We start from the raw sequence: 23,800 nt of genomic DNA on the forward strand, positions 1-23,800 counted from the left end.
TTTAGACAGACTGCTTCTAATCACTTCCGGCTGGAATTCTTCGGGATAAATCACTGGTGAATGAGTAACCCCAACTGTCTGCTTGGGGCAGACTTGAAGCGTATTTCAGCGATAATTTTGTGGCTCTGGCGCAAACCAATGCGATTTCCCAGCTGAAATTTTTCATTGAATATGCTGGGCTAGGTCAAATTCGGGCTTATGCGACCGAATGGTTGAAGTATGAGAGGTGGCAGAGGATGGCAGCGGACGGCCCTCCCAGCCGACCGTCGCGTCGGTGGGCGCCGAGCGCGACACGCGGAACGCCACGACCTCGGACGGGATCTTGGCCACCTTGCGCAGCTCGCGCGTCTGCGGGACCGAGCACGTCATCTTGATCCAGATGACGAATACTAATGGGTGGCCGGCCTCGCTGTGCGCCAGCGCCACGCCCAGCTCGTTCTTGGCCGTCGGCGGCACGTAGGAGAGCGCGTTGCTCAGCGAACCACCTTGGCCAGGATCACGTCCCCCGCCGGAGACGGCGGCGACGCGTCAGGCGGCCGACGGCGGCAGGCCGCCATCGTGTGTTGTACTTGCTTGACGAGCTTCTTCCTTAGGCCCATGTAAATGTCACAAACCTTGATAATCTGTTTATCTTCTTATAACGAACTTCCTCTTTAGGCTTTTAGGCTTTTAAAGCTGAGAACGACATGATTTTGAATGTCTTTGTCAACCCCCGCTTATTCAGGACTAAGTTTTCTTAGAGCTAGCTTTGGACTGGCGGTGCACAGATGTTGCTAATTTGCCGTGTATACGCGCTACAAATATTCCACTTATGAAAATGATAAAAGATTTAATGGGTCGTAGGCTAGGCGCGCAGTTATATTTTGTCTTTTGTTTACCTTAAGTGCATGCAGCTAGCAGACCGGCATAACTTTCGCTTTTGTTTGCCACCGGGCTTGACGGCATTATTCTAAATGTTGTGCTTGGAAGATGGGCATATTGAACATGTTGCGCTTGTACTGTTAATAATCTGGCTGATGACCACGTTTGATGTGTCCTGATTAGGACAGGCAACGCAAACGTTGTTAAGTTGAAAATTGCAAACTTTTCGACTTCACGCTTGATCGGTCCTGAAATTGAACCCAGTACATTGAACTGCAACTTGCGTTTTTAATATCGACCTGTAAAGTGCATTCTGGAATGCCTGCCCGCCCGTAAGCTGCAGCAGGGAAGAACGTAGGAACCGGCCGGGTTTGGAGGACCTGCCACCTATTTGCGCTTAAGACAAACGTCAGTTCTGTCCCCCTCCGCATGGCGTCAGGCGAAGCCATTCGGATGCACTGATATGTGTCACCGACGTTGGTCTGATCGCGCCACTAGGCGGTCAGCTTACGAATTCTCCGAAGAAACTCCGTCTTTTTTTTCTTAAGAAACTCCGTCTTTCCCACGGGTCGCCGGAGACGAAGCACGGTTTCCTGAAGACCGGCTTTGGAGTCTATGAGGTGGACGACGAGGTCATCTTCCTGTCGCAGGCAGTGCGACACTACGCTACGAGTGAAAAGGGTGTCGTCACCACCTCGCCGAAGTGGTACTGCGTGGCGAAGGAGTAAAAATGACGGTCACCAACATCCATGGTCATGAGCCAATTTCGTGTTTTCGTGCTAAACTGCATGTTACACATGGTTCACCCTCCTTCATCCTCACATATTGCACAAGACATGCACGGTAAAAAGTATGTGAATGAGACGATAAAAATAGGACTGTCTCTGCCTACGGGTCCTGCCAGAGCACATCTTTTTTCGGAAAAGGTACTGAACATTAGCCGCCACCGTGCTGACCGAGGTCCCACCCTGGCAGGCCGACCGCCGGCATCGACACGCTGAAGAAGCCGCGCACTGCCTGGCGTCTGAAGCGAGCCTCCCGCCGTCTAGCACCGGTGTGCCGTGCCGTCACAGCCTCCGAGGCTGTCGCCGAACAGGTGAGCGCTCTCTCCTCTCGCGGCACGCTGGCGGCTGCGGACGCTGGGTGAAGGTCGGGTGTCACAGCGTCCGGGTGACCTCGGTGGTGTGCGACTGTTGCCACCGTTATGCTCTTGTCTGGAGATGCCGATCATTGCTGGCTGGTTAGGCGCTAGCATGAGGCATCGGATGGGATCATGCTGGAATCAGGATTGCATTCGGGATGCCCGCTAACCACACCATGTAAGTTAGCCATGTGTTTCAACCGTATTAGGATTAGTAAGAGCATTCCCCTCGTCGCGCTACATCTGCGGGTCTCATGACCTCACCTGACCTCATACGACGTGTCAGCGACTGGAGGCGGCCGCCAACCGACACCAGCACGTCCGGTCCGGCGGCGGCAACTACGAAGGTGAGTCGGCTGCGCGCCGCGCATGCGGAGCTGTCACTGTACGTGTCACCGCAGGCCTAACCATGGCATCACGGCAGAACACCTGATGTGCGTAGCGCTGTGGCGGCCAATCTAACCCTGTAACTTTCTCTGTTGCAGTGGCGTGTCCGCGGCCCGGCTGCCCGTCTCGTGTACGGGAACAGCTCCAGCAGCGCACGCGGGCCTGGTAAGAGCTGCCGCGACTCGCCGTACCCACCCGCTTCATCGTGGCCGACCCGGATGGCAGCAGCGGCTTGGAACGCGGACTTCCCGGTCTCTTCTGCGCACTGTGCGACGCCTGCACCGCAGTCAAGATAGGCCAGCGCTGGGCCTCGCTGGAGCCGCTGCTGCGTGCGCCCGACGCCTTCGTTATCCGACGACGACGACGACGACGATGATGACGAGGAATTGTGAGCGCCGATGGAGAGCCGGAGATCCACGACGTCACAGTATCCGTCACAGTATATGCCGTTCGCTAGGTTTAGTTCGCGGCGTGACCCCCCGGCGGTGTAGTCGTGTGCTCTTGGGGAGTTTATCTCCCTGCAATATTCCGAGAGATAAGATCACGGGCCTTCGGTTCGCTCCTGTATGCGGGGTGTTTGTGCCCGGCACTGATTGGGTCGAGGAGCCGGCGCCCGTTATCGCTCGCGGCGGCGCGCCGGCCGTATGGAGCCCTTCTGGCTGTATTTCTGCCACCCTTGTTGCGGTCGTAACTGTGGCTGTGTCACTTGAAAGCATTTTTTGCAGGCCCTAGCCTTCCTGTACCTGGCAACCCGGTGGGCGGAGGCCCTTACAACCAGCAACGGCGGTGTTGACACAGACAAGGAAAGGTTGCACTTGTTTTGAACTAGGTCACGAGAGCAGTGTTTGGTCTGCACGGTTTTCGGCAGGAGGCTGCCTTGACCCAGTGTATGGAGGCTGCCAGTGACCCAGTGGTCATTATCTAAGTGTTTTATCTCTACAGACGTTATGGTAAAGGTGCCTTACGAGTCAAGCTGGGTTTTGTGTTGAAAGGGATGACTGTGTTTTCTTGCATGTCAATAATAATGTCGCAGTGGCCGCACAGTACATAATCGCATTTTTAGTTTCTGCCTTTCTCAGTATAAGCGATGAGTGCCTGGTGTGACCCCGGCAGCCCACCATCCTGCAGATGAGCCAGCCGTGTCCGTCGCCGTCGCCTACCTTATGCCTGCCCTGGCTCACTTTTCCAACCGGCACGGGTCACCCATGCAGCCTATCTGCAGATTTACGTCACCAGCATCACCTACCGGTCTGGCTTGTTGCGCTCTCTCGGGCAAGCACTGGACCCGGGCGGCTGACGGCCCCGCGACGGCAGGTGGAGAGGAGAGCCGGTGGGGTCAGAGGTCAGATCCTCTGCGGACGGCGCCGACGCGCGTGGAGGCATCCGGCTGGCCAGCCCAGGCTCTGTCTTGGTTAGTAGGGCGTGTGTGGCCGTTAGCTGTGGGACGGTCCTCGTGCACGTCATTTAAGTGCAAGGATCACCTGCGATGAAGGACGCTTAAGCCCGGTGATGCAGATTATGGTCTGTTTTCGCACACACACTACAGCTGCTTTTTGGTATCAAGGATCACAAATAAGTTCATTAATATAGGCAGACTTAAGGTGTCAGGTACACCTATACACCATGTAGGTTTATGAGAGCGACACCATTTGCCACGAGGTGACTGCCGCCATGAGACGGCACACTAAAAACAACCTCGGTGACGCCCTGCGGAGGCGGTGTTGGACCCATTTTGCCGCTAGGTAGTCCAGTGGGAGCTGCGGCCGTCAAGTTTTTGGCTTTCTTTTTCTTTTGTTTGGTTTTGAGCGTCTTGGACAGCATCCGTAGATGTTTGAGATCCTGCAGTGATTTCCTGATCTATGAGAGCATGTGGCCGCACAGATCGACCGCCTTGTACACTAACTGTGCAAATGCTGTAGGCACGCATAGCTAATCCTGAAATTATTCGGTTTTGTCGTAGACTATAAACTCTCCGGAGGCAGCAGCATAAACCTGCCTGGGCCGTCATCTACTGCTAGATATTGGTGTACCGTCAACAAGGCTGCGTTTGTGCAGTAAGACCATACGACAGGATCATGCTTGTATGCAAGACGGACTGCGGTTGCTGCCATCCGACTCCTGCGCACTAACGCGGCCACATGGTTCTCGGATGGTTTTGCATTTTAGTTGCACTGTTTACGGAAGCTCAGTCATTCACAGTTCACCAAACGCACGCCATCATCGCTGGTAGAGCGAATATAAGCGCCGCAATGGTACTCCCTCATATAATTCGATCGGCATGGGTTTTTAACTAGAGCGTGTTACTTTTCAGTGAGGCGGATGGGATGTTTGCGATCCTCGCAGCTTTTCAGCGTGCATTACCGCCGGACTTCTTATCATTTAGTGTCGTGGATGGTTACGATCACGATCCGGAAGATTTTGAAAACACTTCCATGATGGAAGGTGTCATTTTGGTGCTACTGGAACCCAACTTCGTCTACCTATTGACCTTCAACTTTTGGAAAAGTACGGGTAAAGTGGCATCAAAGTCTTTTCTTGAACTTCTATGCATGCAAAAAAGGTACATATGCACCTTGAGAACACAAGCCGTTAAGATCGTTTTAGTGGCGCTCGTCAGGCAATTGCAGTTTCAACTGGGGTTGGCTTCATGCAAAACGGAGTGAGGTGAAACGGACGGCTTTGAAGAAAACACGTCCCTCTGACAAGGTGGTCATCCAGGTGCGGATATCGTGCAACACGCTACCAATTTTCCCCTCTGCCAGTCTCTTCGCACCCCCTCCTCCGCCCCCCCGCCGGCTCACGTTGTCTGCAAGTCCAACGTGGGGGCATTGACGGTCAGCATGGACCAGTGAGAGATATTTCCCAACACCATTGGAACCAGGGAAAAAATGACGTTTTCCTATGACCGTGAATACTCATGGCGGTGCTGGTTATATGTGTTTCACGTTTAAATGCATTTAACAGCATCGTTGGTTGTGGAGTTGATTTTCGATTGGGAGTGTCATTAGCGAGACCGCAAAGCAACTGCGGGTTCTGTTTAAGCAAGGCAAGGTTCTGTTTAAGCATCGTCTCGATCAGTCCCGGTGCTCATTTTTTTCATAAGCGCTTTGCATCTCATTACTGCTCATCTTTGCCTGTAATGTACTGCACGACATCATGCTCTGTACTGCACTGCATAACCTGTCTTGTACTGCACCGCACTGGTCGAGAGCGGGCCTAGATTTCGAAGGTCCAGCGTCGCAGCGACATAAAACCAACGCCGTTTGACGGAGGAGACGTAGCCATTTGGGTAAAGTTGATCTTTGAACGGGGTCGTGCATGGAATAACAGATAAATGGGTCGTGATGGTGTGTGGTGTTTTGTACCGTTTGGTCGAAGTGTGGAAAATCTGCCATTTCATCACGTGCTGGGAAAAAAACGCCATCAAGATTAGCTAATATCTGATGTCCGTTTGATATTCAAACTTTTCTATTCCGCGAACAAAGTCCGTGGCCGAATATTCCTTTAAAATGCAGTTTGCTTAAAAAATATCACGTAAATTGCAGTAAAATCACCTTAATTCGCCATGATTCTCACCTTGGTGTTTGTGATTCTGCCGTGCTTCACCTATGGCTGCAACCATCCATTCTGACGTGGTAGCTCCTACCATCGCTGTCGCCTAAAGCCTCCACTCTGCATGCCCGGCACAACACTGCCGGCAAAAAACTCCGTTCAGAACTAAAATCTCGTTGAGTGGGTTAAGATGTCACGCGGTGCGGATTCTTCGGCGGGCGGGCGCGGGTTATTTTCCACTTGATGTTCCTGGTAGAAAAGTCGTTTCAGCTGTCATATCAGGGCCGGGGACGCCCCATTGCACGCGTCCAGTCGGTACGACCCGCCCTCCTCCTCGCGCTGCTTTGACGACAGTGGTCACTGTTTTGCTGGTTGGGTGGGCGCGTCGACCACGCAGCTTCTTCGTGGCTCGAGCCTGTCAAGTTCCTCAGTGGCTCTCAAACTAAGCGAGATGGACGTCAAAAAAAGCTATGGCCATAACAGGTACCCAGCTAGCATTTTAGCATGAACCCGGCCGGGCCCTCGGCGGGCAGACTGCCTGGGTAATGACAGGAAACCCAGCGGAGCTCCAGACGGACATCACAGCATTGTTCTGATCGACTGCGGCCCGCCCACAGTCAGGCCGTCTCGCCACACGCTGGGAGATGCCGGACGCTGGGCGCCAGCAGGTCACACGCTGGGCAGATACCATGAGACCGGCGTGGGCTGAGCAGGCGCTGGGCACAAACTGGGAACTGGCACCCTGTCCGTTCCTATCTGGTAGAAACGCTGCATATCAGCTGGCCACGAGTCCGTGCCAGGGATGGGCCCAGCAAGAAACATGCGGAGCAGAGCGGGGTCAGGATGGCCCCGACAAGGGCGCGACCAGGCCTCTGAAACGGCGCCAGCCGGCCTCTGACGTTGCCAGGCCCAGTTGGGACTCAGCCTCAGCCTGTTTTTCCAATATTTCAAAGAGCTAGTAACCCATGCAGTGCATTGCCAATGTCTTGTTTAAACATTTGTAGTACTGGGCAGGGGCGAAATTGCTTTACACTTCAAGTTTTAGGACCTAGCCTCACCTGGCCGAAGTACAGGTTGTTTTATATGAGAAGTTACGCGTTTAAGCCTCTGTTCTTGCGCTGCTTCTCTTCGCACGAACTCTAGCATTAACATGATTATAAAACAATATGAACTCTAATGATGCGTTATTTTATCTGAAAAGGTTAAACAGTGCTGGAAAAGGTACGTAATGTTTTCCCAACCTGGGAAATCAATCCCTTTTTATCCCGGGACAAATTGTATCACATGAAGTTGACCAGTTATTTCCACCACATTTTTACAAAGTAAACCTTGTATGCTGCCTTCCTATTCCGAAAATCACATTTTGCGATGTTGTTTTCAAACAGCCTTCATGGCGTTTGGTGTTGCATTTGCTAACAACATCATCGTTTGGAAGAGTCTACTGGACCTGTTTGGTCTTGTAATCTGGTTTCCAAGTACAAAATAGGCGCATGACCAAATATGCCAATAACCAAAATAGGCCAAGCAGGCGGTTTTCTACATGGCCATTGAAAAGTGACAAATCAACAACCCACCAATTTTAAACCGATAAGAAATATCTACTCATATTCATAGTCAAAGTCATTTATAAAATTCTTACAAGCGGTGGTTGTTGTGAATTATGTCCATACAGAGGCAAAAGCAAAACGCAGCGCAGAGCACTCAAAACGCTCCCCACGAACACGCAATGACTGTGGCAAAATGGCTGCGGACGTTTGCGCTCGGTGCACGATTGCCCTTTTGAACTGACACTGAAACCGAGTGCCGATTCAACTTTCACCTGGTCCTACGCAATAAACAGGTGGAGTCAAGCTAGCCCAGTTCAACGGCAATGTGTGTTGAGTAATCTACGGCTTAGCAGCTCTACCTTACATCGACCGGGGAGGTGAAATGCATTCCCAATGTCTTCGCAAATAACGGAAATACGTCCATGAATGCGCCGGCCATGATCCGAGAGACTTCGACGCTTCAAACTGCCCTTGCTGCTCCACCGACGTCGCGGAAGAGACTCCGTCACAGTGCCCCGGATGTTCCATGAAGGCATGACTCCGCTGGTGGATAAGTTCCTGAAAGCACTGCTCGAGAGTGACAAGTGGACAAAAGGACACCAACGGAAACTGTGAAACCCTTAAACCAATGCCTTCGTCCTTCGGAACTCACTCAGTTACCTGGTCATAAAGGTTGGAACGTTCTTCTACCGGCAAGAGTACCGTTGTCCGTAGTTAAACAGTTTAACACTAGGCTTGATTCACGTTGGGCTGGCACCGCGTTTGACATTACACACCAATCACATAGCTCAAATGAGGCTGCTTGGTTGCCTGAACGAAACTTCGAAAGACTGCGATCGATAGGCCAAGCTGGCTTTATAACTATCGATTACCACCGGAAGATGCCGGTAATTTGGTAACTTATAGTTAGTAACACATGATTGGAACGTTCAACGCAAGCTCAATCTTTTTGGATGCACGGTTTAAATACGATTTCTGAACTCCCCTGGCTTGGCACCTGGCTCAGTCTGGATCACCATCATGCAATAAAAAACCGCGCAAGACGACAACCGCAATACGCACACCACCGCCCACACGAAAGCAGCTGCGGTGCAACTGCTAGCAAATGCTGCGCCAAAATTTGGATACGACTGGGCAACCGGCCAGAGTCCAACCAGATCCCACTCACATTTTGTAACGGCGTTCGCGGAGAAAAGCGAACCACACGCCCAACTGGGCGCATGTTAGGCTCTATCGATGACGTATATGGGGGGGGGGACATGCTGTACGTGCCGTCACTTGTCAACTTTTTATATCCATCGAAGTCAATGGCGCAGCCAAGGGAGGCCTCGGGACTTTAACCCCTGTCAGATTCGAGCGCAGTTTTTCAAGACACTGCTGAACATAAATCCAAGATCTGGTGATCAGAACTACTACTTGGTTGTAAGCCTCATCGATACCACCACGGGCTGCGACACGAAGAGCACAACAGCCTCAATTTAGCAACAAGACTGGCGGATAGCAAAATATGCATGGCGCGCAGCTGAAACAGCCGCCTGAGGAAGCAAGGTAAACCAACATCGATGGCTCATTGATATGCTACGTACGGTATCTATTCGTGTTTGTGGGGTCCGTTAGTCCGTTCGCAGTGGGTAGATATTGTCAATGGGGCTGTTGCTTGCTTGTAAAAAATAGCACCCCCTCGCACCGCAAATCACAGTGGTTTCCTCCCCGTCGCCACTGTGACTATGGCTGATGTGCCTGCGAATTCAAGTCGAACTAAAGTCTAGCATGATTAATGTGACTCCACCTCCAACTGGTGTGAATCACAAAACGGAGGTAGATACTCAAAACAAGCAGACTGGAAGCACGTGGTGCTGTCACACACACCGTCAGAAAACTCGCGCGCCTGTGGTACCGGGTCTTCGGTGCAACATTTTGCGTTGTACTCTGCGGTGCGTAAGCTTAGTGACGTAATGGAAAGCCACCGCTCACCACAGTTTTCTTGGAACGGGCGGTGACTTCTGGTGTATCCGTATATCTACTATTTCAGTTAGACTAACCGTTGTCACCATGTGTTGCAACCACGTGATGTTGGTTTTGCATTGAGGGCCGCCGAGTCTGACATCGTCACGTCACCACGCTGTAAGTTGAGAACCACTGATGATGGCAAGCCGATAAGAAGTAATGGAAAGGTACGCAGACAGGCGCGGAGGGTGATGGAAAATCACCGGTGAGATGCGCTAGCCCGGGGCGGGTTCAGGTGAGCTACCTGAGCGAGGCGGGCCGGGCCGAGGCCAGAACGACTCGAGCGTTACCAGCACGAGCAGCTGATTACCGCCCGCGTCCCGTCTTGTCCATGCCTGGAATCCTCTGCGTCGGCGGCTCCAGTGCGACCCCGAGCCATTCCTCGCTGGGACGGCGCCAGGACAACTTCGACCTCGGATAGCAGGGAGCCAGACCCCTTTGTCAGCCGAAACCAGCGTCTGCAGCGCACGTCTGCAGCCAGAAGCAGTCTGCCCGGGACACCTGAGAATCCAGACAGCTCCGCTGGAGAACGGCTACGAACCCAACCAGCGTCTGCAGCGCACGTCTGCAGCCAGAAGCAGTCTGCCCGGGACACTTGAGAATCCAGACGGCTCCGCTGGAGAACGGCTACGGACCTAAATAGTTCCGCTGTGGAACGTCTTCGAGCCAAGGCAGCAGCGAACGCTCACCGGTCCACCTTGAGTCTGGCCCAGCATCCGTCGAGTCCGGCCCAGCCTCCGTCGGGTCTGGCCCAGCCTCCGTCGAGTCCGTCCCAATCCCGGTCGAGTCCGACCCAGACCCGTCCCCCGTCGAGTCTGATCCATCCCCATCGAGTCTGGCCCATCCCCGATCGAGTCTGACCCATCCCCCGTCTAGGTTGGCCCAGCCCATCTAGTCCGGCCCAGCCTCCGTTGTGTCCAGCCCATCCTCCGTCAGGTCCGGCCCAGCCCTCTTCGACTCCGGCCCAGCACCCGCCGTAGCACGTTTAGGCCGAGCTCTCCACCCCGATCGGCTCCGACGCTGGCCGTCGGTGGCTGCACCCGCTCTGAGGCCGCCATCGAGCCTGCTGCTGCCAGGCCCGCCGTCTGACCGCGACCCCGACGGCTTTACGTCAGCCGGCACCGGGGCTGCGCGCGCACAGCCGGCACCACCAGCTGAGGCGCCGACGCTCACTCGGCGGTGAGCCACGGCCGTGACCGTCATGTCCGCGCCCGCTCGCCTGCGCAGCCCGTCGGCCGGCCTGCTGGGCCGCGCCGCCGGCACCAGCCCGCTGCTGGCGCTGACCCATCGCGTGCGGACGGGCCGCGCCGGCCCCCGGCGCCCGGCTGGTGCCCTGCTGGCGGCCGCCTCCCCCTCCGCCGGCCCCCGGCGCCCGGCCTGGTGCCCTGCTGGCGGCCGCCTCCCCCTCCGCCGGCCGAGCGGCTGCCCCGCGCATCGGATGCGGCGTCCGCCTCTTCTCCACCGCCTCCTGGAAAAAGGTAAGTCCCACCGGTAGGGTGGGATGGGTGTCGCATGCAGGGGAGCCACTGTCCGGTGTGGTTTTTCATGATCTCATTGATTCAGCCTAAATGAACTGTCTAGATCTTAGCACACAGTACTCCGCGCTGGCGTAGTACAAGTTGTGTGCATAATGGCCTTTGACAAATGCGTTTTGACTTCAACCCACGGGCTGTGTAATGAGACGGTAGAAAGCAGAGTATCTGCAGCTGCCTCCGCTTGCAAACGGCTTCAAATGGTCCCGTTCCGACCGTTGGGCACCACCTTGGTGTCATGTGCATCCGGAAGGTGATCCCGTGGTCGGACGATGCTTTTTTACGTTATCAGGCACGATTTATGCCTATCGAACCCTTGCATCTAAACCAGTGGACCGTGCATGGGCATTTGTTCTGCTGCCCTTTGCCTGCCTGTCCAACGTCAGGCCGTTTTGCGGGCCACCGGAGCTGGGCGGCGCGTCGGGCCCACGCCACTCACCGCCTGCCCAAAGTTCGGCGCCGTCACAGCGTGCGCGGCCGTCACTCGGCCGCCGCCAGCTGTGCGCGCCTTGAGCCGCGGTGCCAGCGGTCGCACAGGCCGGCCGGCTCACACTGGTACACACCTGTTACGTGACCGGGCCGGCGGGTCCCGCCTCCGGCCTTGTCTGTTGCCGACCGCGCTCGGGACGGCACCTGCTGTACCACCTACCCACCTCGACCCGGCGTGCAGCGTCACTTTCGCCGCTACCGTATCGACCGGCCTGGCGCGCACGGGGGTGCCGTGCACAGCGATGACCTAGATACCGCTGACCTGGCCCGGGCTGGCGGGTACAATCGCCGTCGGCCGGGCCGACGCGGTGGTATTCCTGGCGCGCCGGGCTGCGTGCGTGGAAAAGGCTGCCAAAAACGGCCGCCGGTGCCGCATGACAGCTGAGCTGGCGGATCCGGTGCCACGTGGCGTGGTGCCGGACGTGGCGGCGGGCGGGACGGAACGGTTGGGGGGGGGGGGGGGGGCTGGGGAGTCCACCACGTCAAGATCCTGATCCCCAGATTACTGCCCTGTACCTGGGAACGGACGTCAAAGTTCCTTCAAAACACGTCGACACCTTGGCCGCATCCATTGGCTAAGCCGCGTGATTGATGAAGGCAGTGTGGCACACAGCCCAAATCGGTCATGAAGGCAGCGGGAATACCTGCGTCAATTTAAGATTATTGTAGGTAAAAGCTTGATGCCTCGTAGTAATGCGTACAGTAATGTTACATGCCCTATCATGAAATCATCTCTTGACATTTCCGACTACACTAGCCACTGCACTGTATATGGGTTAAGCTATAGCTCAAATGTACGTGAAAACCCGAATGCATATAGTTTAATATCCTCGCGCAGTGAAGATTGGCAACACACTCCTCCACCGACTGCGTGACTGTTACACCTTTTCTAGCATCTAATGCGTACTAGGAGCCCCAGAATCTTCGTCAGCCTTGCTGTGAAAGTCTGCCTTTGCTCAAGGCCGTCTCAGAATCAGGGCGCCATGTGCCGCTCGGCGTGGGAGGTCGTCGGGCATGCTGAGGTGCCGATGTGACGTCATCGGAGCGTGCCGACAGGCGCGGGTCGGATCGGGTCCGTGCGGCGGCCTCTACCCGCCTCACCCTCCCCATGCCCTCCCCCCCCCCCCCCCCCCCCTGCCGCACCGTTAGTCCGGGAGTGGTGAGCCCCATCACCTTGGCTCCGTGTGACAGCCGGCGTTGGGACCTGCGGTATGGACGACCGAGCCCCTGGTAACCGGCCGCTTGTGACGCAAGATAACGCGATGAGTCGCGGAATCCCGCGGTGGAAAGGCGATTTCCTGTCGGACAACACACGGCATGCTATGCCTTCAACCCGTATTTGGGCACGCTTGCGTAGGCTGTGTTTAGGACGCTGGACACACTTGCATGCGCTGTGAATGGGACACTGGGCACGCTTAGGTAGGCTTTTTGTGAGACACTGGGCACGCTTACGTGGGCTGTGTGTGGGACACTGGACACGCTTACGTAGGCTGTGCGTGGGACACTACCATGGCGTTACCACGCAGACGTTTCGAAAGTAATTGCGGTTAAGAACTCAACAAAAACGCGACCGCGTGGAGCATCGCTGCCTGCAGCTATCTATGGGGCGCGAGAAAAAAAGCTCACATTAGTGCGATTGAAGTGTGTCAATAATGCATGTAGGTTGAGAGGTGACCCCAGACAGTTGCAACCTTAGCACGGTTTTTGGAATGGTCACATTTGAGCAGTTGAAGCCATAATGTTTTCCACGAATACTTGTCGAACGAAAGGGTTAGAGATCATGCCGCGTCTTGAGGATGTCTGCCACTTCTGTGATAGCTATTAAGGTGACATCAACGTACATGGCTGCAATTACGACTCTGTTGATCATGACGAACAGCGGCAATTAAGACGCTCTGCTTACCATGACGAACGATATGGCGGTGCGTAGGTCTGCAGCGCAAGACACAGCAACATACAACAGGGCTGTCCGCATGTTGCGTTACGCGTGGATGGGAAAGAGGGACCGTTAGAACATAATCGAAGTATTACCAGGGGCGATCGCAGATCAATGCCACGCTCTGGTGCGGTTGCAAATAATGACGCGATCCTGTTAAATCATTCTAAGACATCAAAGCCGGACACCGCTGGGTTCTTCTCATGATGAGCAACACACTCGTCGGTTCGTTCCTTTTCCACAATCAGGGTTCAAACAAACGTTTCCTTTTGGGATGTTACGGTTAATTCAAAGTACCCAGGGGGGGTTTTCACCCAACGCAACCAATGCGTAACCATGGGCGAAGGGCGGTTGAAAAATGCATAAAACTGCGCAGTGTATTTCATGGACGTCCCTGGATTGACCTGTCTCCCTTTTCTTTTGCGTACACGCCTGCATTATGTCCGTTATCTTCGAGATCTACGCGGATTGCCTGAGCGGGTATTGTACACTCTGGGGTCTTCAGACAGGCAGACCTGCTGGACTTGTATTGTACACTCCGGGGTCTTCTGACAGGCAGACCTGCTGGGCTGGTATTGTACACTCCGGGGTCTTCAGACAGGCGGACCTGCTGGACTGGTCTTGTGCACTCCGGGGTCTTCAGGCAGGCCGACACTGCTGGGCTGGCATTGTGCGCTCCGAGGCCTTCGGACAGGCTGCCCTGCTGGGCTGGTGTTGTGCGGTCCGAGGCCTTCGGACAGGTGCCCTGCTGGGCTGGCATTTGTGCGGTCCGAGGCCTTCGGACAGGCTTGCCCTGCTGGGCTGGTGCTGTGCGGTCCGAGGCCTTCGTGACAGGCTGCCCTGCTGGGCTGGCATTGTGCGGTCCGAGGCCCTTCGGACAGGCCGACCTGCTGGGCTGTCATGTGACGCGCGTCTGCCTGTGCTAATGGCAGCCCGTTCGCAGGGCGGTCATGTGACATCAGGCGGACACTGATCACATCGGAGAGCAGCCTGGCCCCGTTCAAGGAGCGCAGCAGCTGAAGAACTCCCGCAGAATCGTCGTCAAGATGGGCTCTGCGGTCATCACGCGTGAAGACGAGTGCGGCCTGGGCTAGGACGACTCGCATCCATCGTGGAGCAGGTAAGATTAGTAGACTTCGTCCGGTCGTGTCCGTTCCAGGAAAATAAGTTACCACGCCGGCAAAAATCTAGCGAGGTTTACGTGTGCACGCTGCGTATTATGGCGTAGCTTGAGACGGATGTGGTCAGTGAACGCGTCGGTGAGAGCGGCGCCATAGGAACTGCGTTGGATTACGTACTTGCTGTGTTCACCCTTGCCATGGAAGAGGGTAGGAAAACATGATCAGCATGCTTGTCTTCATCACTGAGGAGTGGTAGCCTGCCGGTCTCCCCGCCCCGCGCTCCGCTTGGCCCTGTCGGTGATTCGGAGGGCTTGTAGCCCGCCTCTGCACCCGCTGGGCTTTCTTGCACGCTGGCCAACCGAACGCCGTCGATGATTTGTCCGGCCGTTGGTGGTGACGCACTCTACAGCCAATCGAACCGCCGCACCTGAAAGTCTCGTGCTGCCTCCGCAGTCCGCACCACTCGTCGCTTCACAGGTTGCGTATCGCCGGAGCGTACTTGACGGATCAAGCGTCATCTCTGCAGTTCGTCTGCGGGGCGCAGCCGCTGTGTTTCTGTTGCTGCGGGGGCCTGCAACCGATTATGTTGGTTAGGTGGTGTGGCCGTGCTGGGCTGGGGCCGGCTCGGGCGTGCCGCTCCGGCGTGACCCCGGTGTGACCCCTGCGCGCAGGTGGCAGAGCTGCAGAACGAGGGCCGCGAGTGCCTGATGGTCACGTCAGGATCCGTGGCTTTCGGGAAGCAGAAGCTGACCGAAGAGCTTATCATGTCGCTCAGCATGAGAGAGACCATCTCGGGAAACAACGGCATCAAGGCCCGGGTACGGCCGGATGGAGCGCCGGCATACTTCAACCTCCCGCTACTCTGACGATGGCATCGGAACTCGTATCCGTTTAACAAAGCTCTCGTGTGCATTGAACAAAGTCGACATCATATCAGATAATGCCGCATGTCATTCTTACCCGGGATAACTATAAGATAATCGAAAAGATCTGGCAGCCTCTTGCTCCCGGAACGATTCTAGAACAAGTGCCTCAGCTGTGTGTGTGTGTGCGTGTGCCACACGTGTGGGCTCTTTGTCCATTGTAGAAGGGGATTCACATCTAACCCCGTCGTCATTTCCCGGCAACATGTGCAGCAACGTCAACAGTGCTGGCACTTTTAGCACATGCAGCAATCTTGTCGTCACGAGAGCGCGTGTCTCTAGAGGGCGCCTGTGCCGACTGTTTCAGAGGAGCGGCATCTACACGCTGGAGCCGCGGGCGGCTGCCGCTGTCGGCCAATCGGGCCTCATGTCGCTCTATGACGCCATGTTCGCCCAGTACGGCGTGCGGATAGCTCAGGTAGGACACGCGACGCTACACATGTGCCCTCGGCAAGTCGCATTGGCTGCTTTAATCGAGCCCCGGTGGAGCGCGCTCACCGAGGCGGGAAAGCAACGGCCCCACATGTCTGTGGCCGTTGGCGGTTTGTGTCACGAAGAGCTGAACATAGAGCGAACTGTGGGTGGCTAGGCGTTAACACATGTGCCAATGCCCCTCCCCCGCCTCTCCCCCCCCCCCCCCCCTCTATCTCTCTCTCTCTCTTTCACTCTCAAGCTCTCAAACGCTCGCTCTCCTTCTATCTCTGTCCCTCTGTCCCTCTGGCCCCTTGACCCTCTGTCCCTCTGGCCCCTTGTCCCTCTTTCCCTCTGTCCCTCTGTCCCTCTGCCCCTCTGGCCCTCTGCCCCTCTGCCTCTCTGTCTCTCTGTCTCTCTGTCTGCCCCTCTGTCTCTCTGTCTCTCTGTCTCTCTGTCTTTGTCTTTCTGTCTGTCTCTCTGTCTCTGCCTCTCTGTCTGTCTCTGTCTGTCTCTGTCTCTGTCTCTTGCCCTAACAGTTGTTACCATAATAACACAACTGTCTGCACGTGATATAGAAAATCAAAACTCACTGCGTTGAACTGCGCGTGGCTTATATCGTTTGGTTTATGTCCAAAACGGAGGGGCATTTGTACTAGGGGCACTCTCTCCCGTACCACGCAGTGGCCGATGGTGTCCATCGGACGCGACACGCTCTCGTGGTCCGCGGGCCGTCTGGCGACCGGTAAGATCGTACAACCCTCCGCTCCTCTCTCTTCAGCCCGCCGCCGTCGTCACGTCCCGCCGATGTTGTAACGCGATAACTGCCGACGGCCGGTGACGTAACACGACGGGAGTGGGCCACGGACCGCGCCGTGGCTCGCAACCTGATTACGCCCTCCGGCCACCGAGCAGCCTCGGGAGGTCCCATGAACTAAAATGAATTCGGGGAATGCAGCGGACTCCGGTGGTAGCCCGACTGGTTTCCCAGCAAATCGCAAGGCGGCGATGACTGTGAATCTATGGCACTCGCTCTCGCCTGCAACGCCAGCGCGTGGCGTTGCTAGTGACACGGCCAGATACATTTGAAGGTGAAGAATAAGTTACGAAAATTGGCTGGTTGCTTGGACGTGACCCTGCTAGCATTTTCAACAAACCGTCTTATCGCACCTCAGATCCTGATCACACGGCCAGACTTCTACTCGGACGAGATCAAGCAGAACCTGTACGAGACTATGTCGGAGCTGATATCTCTCAACATCGTTCCAATCGTGAACACCAACGACGCCGTGGCGCCGCCGGCACAGATTGACGACGACCTAGCTGGGGTGAGTCTGCATTCCGCGAAGCCACTCCCCTCGCTCACTTAGCAGAGCTCACTGGACCACACCTGCTTGCATGTCTCATACACTGTGCGGTCCGTTATGTTTTTGCACCTGCACTGGGAGCATGCGCCGTTTTTCAGTGGCGTGTTAGATGTTGGTTTGGCTTATGAGGAGCATTAGTGGATTTTTTTTCATTTTGCACCGCGGTCGCGTTTCAACAACGTTGCCCGCCGCTTCTCAAGAAATTAGGCACGATCATGTAAGCATCGGTCTAACCAAGGAATGCAATTAACGTCGCTGGCCTCTCTGCACTTCCCCCTACAGCTAGCAGTTTGTTTGGTCGAGTGTTGGCGAAAGGGGTGGTACGTCAATCTCCAGTCTGCTGCTGCGAACGGCGCTGTAAGTCGCCCCCGTGCCGCAGTCCAGCACCTGGGCGAGCCGCCGCTGGTAACCGCGCTCTCTTTTCAGCGTCTGCAGCCAGCAAAAGGCCCAGTGAGTGCAGCCAGCGACAACAGCGACGAGCACCCGTGCCTTAACCCTGTCGTAGACCCGTAGATCAGGTGGCTGGCCGCGTGTAGAGATCGGGCAGCGGTGGCCGGCTTTCCGCCCCTCATGTCAGCATGCTGCCCGTAGTTGCGCCACCTGGCCACGCTTTGGGAAGAATCAACATGCATGATCTTATGCCTGCAGGTACTTGCATGCGTAGGGGGATACTGTCCTAGTGGCTAGTTCCCTCGGCTCACACGAGAGGTGGCGGGTTGTTTTAATTCCACCATGGCCCCTGGCCGCAAATGTAACTACTACAGTCGCTGGCGCTCAATAACCATAGCAGCGACGACGCATGTGTGTCTCCTGATAAATTCAAACTTGTTTGCGTGTATTTTGTTGGACAAACACGTACAGACAATGCAGATAAGGCAAACATCTACTTGTATCCATAGGTTACTTTGCGCAGTTGTCACGAAGTTCTGTGTTAGAAGGGAGGGTAGCTGAAATGACAACTTCAGATTCGCGTTCACCAGACATTTCATGTTTTAGATTTCGGAGTCACTTAGCTGAACGGCATTGCGTTAAGGGGAGCATGCCACCTTTATTTTAATCTTCATCTATTGATGGATTAGACGCCTCCGATTTGATCATTAATACCGGTTTTATAGAGATCCCTCTGAACAGTTTATAATTTCTTTTGAAGTAGCCGCTACTGCTGGAGACATCCCATTGGACTCCCTGCTCACGACCATGAAAGTAATGCATTTCATTTACCACGCTTTTCCAGCACGCTTGTTCTTTAATGTTTGCGGCATACCAAGTTGTCAAAATCTGTGTGAGAAATGATAAAACATCAGCAAACATGAGGCTATTATACCGCAAATTCAATGAAACATTATACTATGGCTTTGGATTTTTCTCTTACGGCATTTACCATAGCGGCGGTTTGCGAAGCGCCCTACAGCTTGGGAAAATGAAGCATCACATGGTCTATAGCGGCCCACTGGTTCAACCGCTAAACCACTGCGCTTCTCGGTAACTGGCCCTTGTCGCCCGTTGTGTCAACCACAAACTATCGTCGCACTGACGTCATTCACGCTAGTATATGCACCAGCGCTTTGATAAGACGTAATGGTTCCGAGGTGTCTCCAGTTCATTTTTGTTGCAAGATATACCCCTAAGGTGACACTCCCTTTAATAAAACTAAAGTTATAACTAAGTTAACTTAAATAAAACAAAACTATGCCGCTGACATTTCCAGTTACGTGCATGGCGCATGCTCTCGGCGCTCTGTCTCAACCCGTGCCCGTGCTCTCTCCTGCCGCAAACTGGCGGTGGTCAGTGCTGAGCGGTGGTGGACAGTGTCCCACGCTTGAGGAAGTCCGTGCCTTCTGTAGCGATGCACGCGACGACGGATGACACCAGCGGGATGGTCAATTTCAGCAGCAGCCGTGGCGACTGGCGACAGCGGGAGGCCGCACATGAGACCGCATTCGTCGCGTGCTCCAGCAATGCCCTAATCTCCTAACCCATGCGTGGATAACCGTGACATGCCGCACGTATTTGCGCATTTGACTCTTCTTACATGCTGTCTTTCTCTGTGCACACGCGACGCCATCTGACGTCATCCACCAGGTATCTCTTACTCTCCTCACATTCTGTCTTTCGCTGTGTACACGCGACGCCATCCGACACCATCCACCAGGTATCTCTTTCTGTTTCTTTTCACGCTCTGTTTAGGTTTGACCACCGTATTTCTCTACATTTCAACACTGAAGTACATCTGATCACGCCAACCGCCATTTTAACCCGACATTTCCATTTACCATTTAACTTGAGATTATTCGCATTTTCCATTTACTGTCATTCAACCTACCTTGCTAGTGACGTCGACACGTGGGCACCCAAGTCTTGCTTTACAAGTGTCTGCTCTTGTGCTTCCTTCCCTCGCCTCCCACATCCTCTCACCGGCCTCTCCACCCCAGGTGATCAGCATCAAGGACAACGACAGCCTGGCGGCGCGGCTAGCCGCTCAGATGCACGCCGACCTGCTCATCCTGATGACGGACGTGGACGGCCTGTACACGCGTCCGCCAGATCAGGACGGCGCGCGCCTGATCGACACGTACGTGCCCAGCGACGGCGCCGACGAGGTGCAGTTTGGCGGCAAGTCCCGCGTCGGCACCGGCGGCATGGACTCCAAGGCCAAGGCAGCCACCTGGGCGCTCGACCACGGCGTCTCCGTCGTCATCTGCAATGGCCTGCAGGACAAGGCCATCAAGGACATCGTGGCCGGCCGGCGGGTCGGCACGTTCATCGCCAAGCAGAACCCGGGTGGCGCCGCCGTCGAGGTGCTGGCCAAGGGCGGTGAGTGGCGCTTGCGATGCCGAGCGGGCGGGGTGGGTGTGGTCCTCTTTATGGGCGTGTTACGAGGCCATAGCGCATTGCTCATGTGACTTGTGACCAGCCAGCCGTGGGACCGAGACTGGAAACCGTCTGGCCCGTCCGTGACCTGCTCCCCGCCGGCAGCGCGGCGCGGCGGCCGCACCCTGCAGTCGCTGAGCTGGCAGGATCGAGCCGGCGTCATCACCGCTCTGGCCGGCCTGCTCGAGGCGCGCTGCCCAGAAATCCTGGCCGCCAACGACAAGGACCTGCGTCAGGCCAAGGCCGAGCGGCTGTCCGAGGCGCTGCAGGCGCGGCTGAAGCTGACGCCCGAGAAGCTGGCCGAGCTGGCCAGCGGGCTGCGTCAGATCGCCGCCGACGGCCGGCGCCAGCTGGGCCGCGTGCTGCGCCGCACGCAGCTGGCGCCTGGCATGGAGCTGCGCCAGGTGACTGTGCCGCTCGGCGTGCTGCTCGTCATCTTCGAGTCGCGCCCCGACTGCCTGCCGCAGGTGAGCGCGCGGCAGTGTGGCCGTGACGTGGAGGGGTGGAGGAGTGATAGGTCCTAAGGTGGCGATGAGAATGTGCTCTCGTTGATTGGCGAACGTGTTGAATGTGAGTACCGTGGTGGATTGATGAACGTTTGGCTAATCGCTGGCTCGTTTGTGGTATTGAATACTGTTATAATTCTGGTACGCGGTTACGTACATAATTGGTTTAAGCGGGCCGCACCTTGATGTACATCTGATAATACTCAGCACCGAGCCATCTCATTCGTTACGCACGCCGTCTGGGGTCTGATGCAGTTCTTGCAAAGCGGAAACTGGCAGCGTTTAGCGGCCATCACAACATTTCCCTTGCAGGTGGCGTCTCTGGCCATCAGCACGGGTAACGGGCTTCTCCTGAAGGGTGGACGCGAGGCCAAGCACAGCAACGAATACCTCATGCAGCTGGTTAAGGAGGCGTTGTCCACTGTCGGAGCCAAAGAACGCCGTAGGACTGGTGAGAACCATTCCCAGAACTGTGCATGCGCTTTGGAAGATCCATCCAATTCAAGTTGCTTGGGTTGCTGCGAGTTGTGCGATATTGGCTGCTGGCATTTCCTTCCCCAAAAATCGAATTACGGACTGCCGTGCAAACTGCGCACGGGAGTGACAAATACAAAGTGTTTGAGCGGTTCTCGTCACTTCAGGCAGAAGTATAAATAGCACACTGCTCTTATCATGTTCTGATTATGGTGTAACATGGTATTTTCTCTTCGGCACATTTTACCGCCGCCATCCACCGTACCCACGAGGCGGTGACAAGGAGGCCTGCACGGGACCCGGGCACATGACCCGATCACACCGCTTCCTCAGGTCAGTGGTCGGGAGGAGATCAGTGACCTGCTGCAGCTGGACGACTGCATCGACCTGGTGATCCCGCGTGGCAGCGGCGAGCTGGTGCGCGAGATCCAGACCCAGAGCCGCCACATCCCCGTGCTGGGTCATAGCGAAGGCGTGTGCCACGTGTACATCGATAAGGACGCCGATATGGAAAAAGCGCTACAGATGGTAAGGGACTAACTACGGGTCGTGTGTTTGTTCAGTGTTCAGCAGCCTCGAGAAGCGTTGAGTATGGGTCCCTAAAAATGTTGCAGTAAGCTCACTGGTGTCATTTGTGTATTCAGAAACGTTTTGTGAACGACGCGCCAGCCGGTATTTACAAACTGTAATAGCATCGCCTGGTGCTGCCGACCTATTCGCAATGCCTTGACACTGTTTGGTATGTCTGATTCGCAGTCAAGGACAGCAAATGTGACTACCCAGCCGCGTGCAACGCTATGGAGACACTGTTGCTCCACGAGGACCTCATGAAGGTGCCGCACATCTTCGACGGCATCTGCCACATGCTCAAGTCAAACGGCGTGCAGCTGCGCTCGGGGCCGCGGCTGAACTCTCTGCTGACCTTCGGCCCGCCGCTGGCCTCGTCCCTACGCACCGAGTACGGCGACCTCGAGTGCTGCATCGAGCTGGTGGACGACACGGCCGCCGCCATCGAGCACATCCACGAGCACGGCTCGGGCCACACCGACTCGATCGTGACCGAGAACGCCGCCGAGGCGGCCCGCTTCCTGGACGGCGTCGACAGCGCCTGCGTCTTCCACAACGCCAGCACGCGCTTCGCCGACGGCTACCGGTTCGGCCTGGGCGCCGAGGTGGGCATCAGCACGGGCCGCATCCACGCGCGCGGTCCGGTCGGCGTCGAAGGCCTGCTCACCACCAAGTGGGTGCTGCACGGCTCCGGCGACACGGTCGAGGACTTCAAGACGGGGCGCAACGCGTTTGTGCACCAGGCGCTGCCCGTGGACGAGGGACCCGAGGAGCCGGCCGTCCGCGGCACGGACAAGATCAAGTCTGTGCTGGAGTGACGTCACACCGGCGGGCCCGTGGTGCCGCGGAGGAACAGCCCCGACGCCACGACGGTGGAGACTTCAGGTGTCGCCAGCCGGCCCTGGCTAGGTCGTGACAGCGCTGGCTGACTCCGCACTCGCTCCCGTGTCGGGGTCCCTAGGTGGACGAACTGATACTGAGGAGCATGAACACTGATATTGATTCTGAGAAGCGTACAGTGCTCACGCATGCTGCGTTTGACGGAACGAGAAAGCTCCGGCGCATCTCGCCACGCGCTGCTGACTGCCATCTTCTTTTCCGTCCACAACCGTGCGCGGCGGACTCAAGTTTGGAGGGAACGCCAGCTGACGACCGAGCCTGACGTCTCTTGGCAGACAGTGCTGCGGTCATGACACACCAGCCAAGCCAGCTCTTGAGAGCCACAGTGAAAGCTATCATGGCAGCTGTTTTATGACTGGGTTGTTCGGGGACCAGTGCATGCAGTTCAATGGATCGTGCACGTGCGGAGTTACTGCGGTTGTGGTTGGGTTTCCAAGTGCCCGCTTTTAAAGTGCAAAATAAATAAGTTTTTCTTATTTGCATTCCAGTCACTTGCAGACTCGCCATACATGACTCATACCGAACGACTCGCGGCGCTCTTAGTGTGTGCCATCGCCAGTGCTGACCAAATGCCACGATCAATGTGCCATCGACGTATAAGCCGTATTATCATTCAAATTGCCAAATAACCTGAGGTGAAGGCTTTGCTTAATGACAAAAAAGTCATGGTTTCATGGCAATGCTAGGATATTTGCCAACTGGCGCTTTATGAGCGGGTCAGATCCTGATCTCCGCGTGCCCTCGGTCTATGCCAAGGCACCACTGTTCAACGGCAACTGCAATCACTAAGCCTAATCAACCTATGGCCTAGCTACTTGGTTTGCCTGTGACGTCACTCCCAGAGCTAATTGATTGGCCGGGAGGCGCCGCAAATGCGGCAACCTGTTGTCAAAAGGCAGCGCCGCAAATGCGGCAACCTGTTGTCAAACGGCAGCGCCTTGCAACGGCCAACGCATGTTGCCGGTCGTCGCCGTCGCTGTCGCCGCGACGCGCTTGGTTGCTGCTGCAACATGGCGCCGCCTGCCTGTCACTCTGGTAGGGAAGGTGGGTTGCGCGGGAAATCCAACCCCACACCTCCGGTTTCCCAGACGCGCATCTTATCCATTATGCTACCCGTATCCTACGTCCATGGTCGGGCAGCTCTCGCACCACATGTAGATTGCGTAATTGAGACGTTTTTAGCAGAATAACTGCATGATCCGGGGGCG

At 55.8% G+C, this 23,800-nt stretch overlaps 1 pseudogene; it reads left to right on the plus strand.

Annotated features, from left to right (window-relative positions):
* The first annotated feature begins 1,290 nt into the window (after positions 1 to 1,290).
* Positions 1,291 to 22,510, plus strand: LOC119111178 (delta-1-pyrroline-5-carboxylate synthase-like; annotated as a pseudogene).
* The last annotated feature ends 1,290 nt before the right edge of the window (positions 22,511 to 23,800 follow it).

The sequence above is a fragment of the Pollicipes pollicipes genome, unplaced genomic scaffold (assembly GCF_011947565.3).
Source record: "Pollicipes pollicipes isolate AB1234 unplaced genomic scaffold, Ppol_2.1 Scaffold_7261;HRSCAF=8764_pilon_pilon_pilon, whole genome shotgun sequence".
NCBI classification, from domain to species: Eukaryota; Metazoa; Arthropoda; class Thecostraca; order Pollicipedomorpha; family Pollicipedidae; genus Pollicipes; species Pollicipes pollicipes.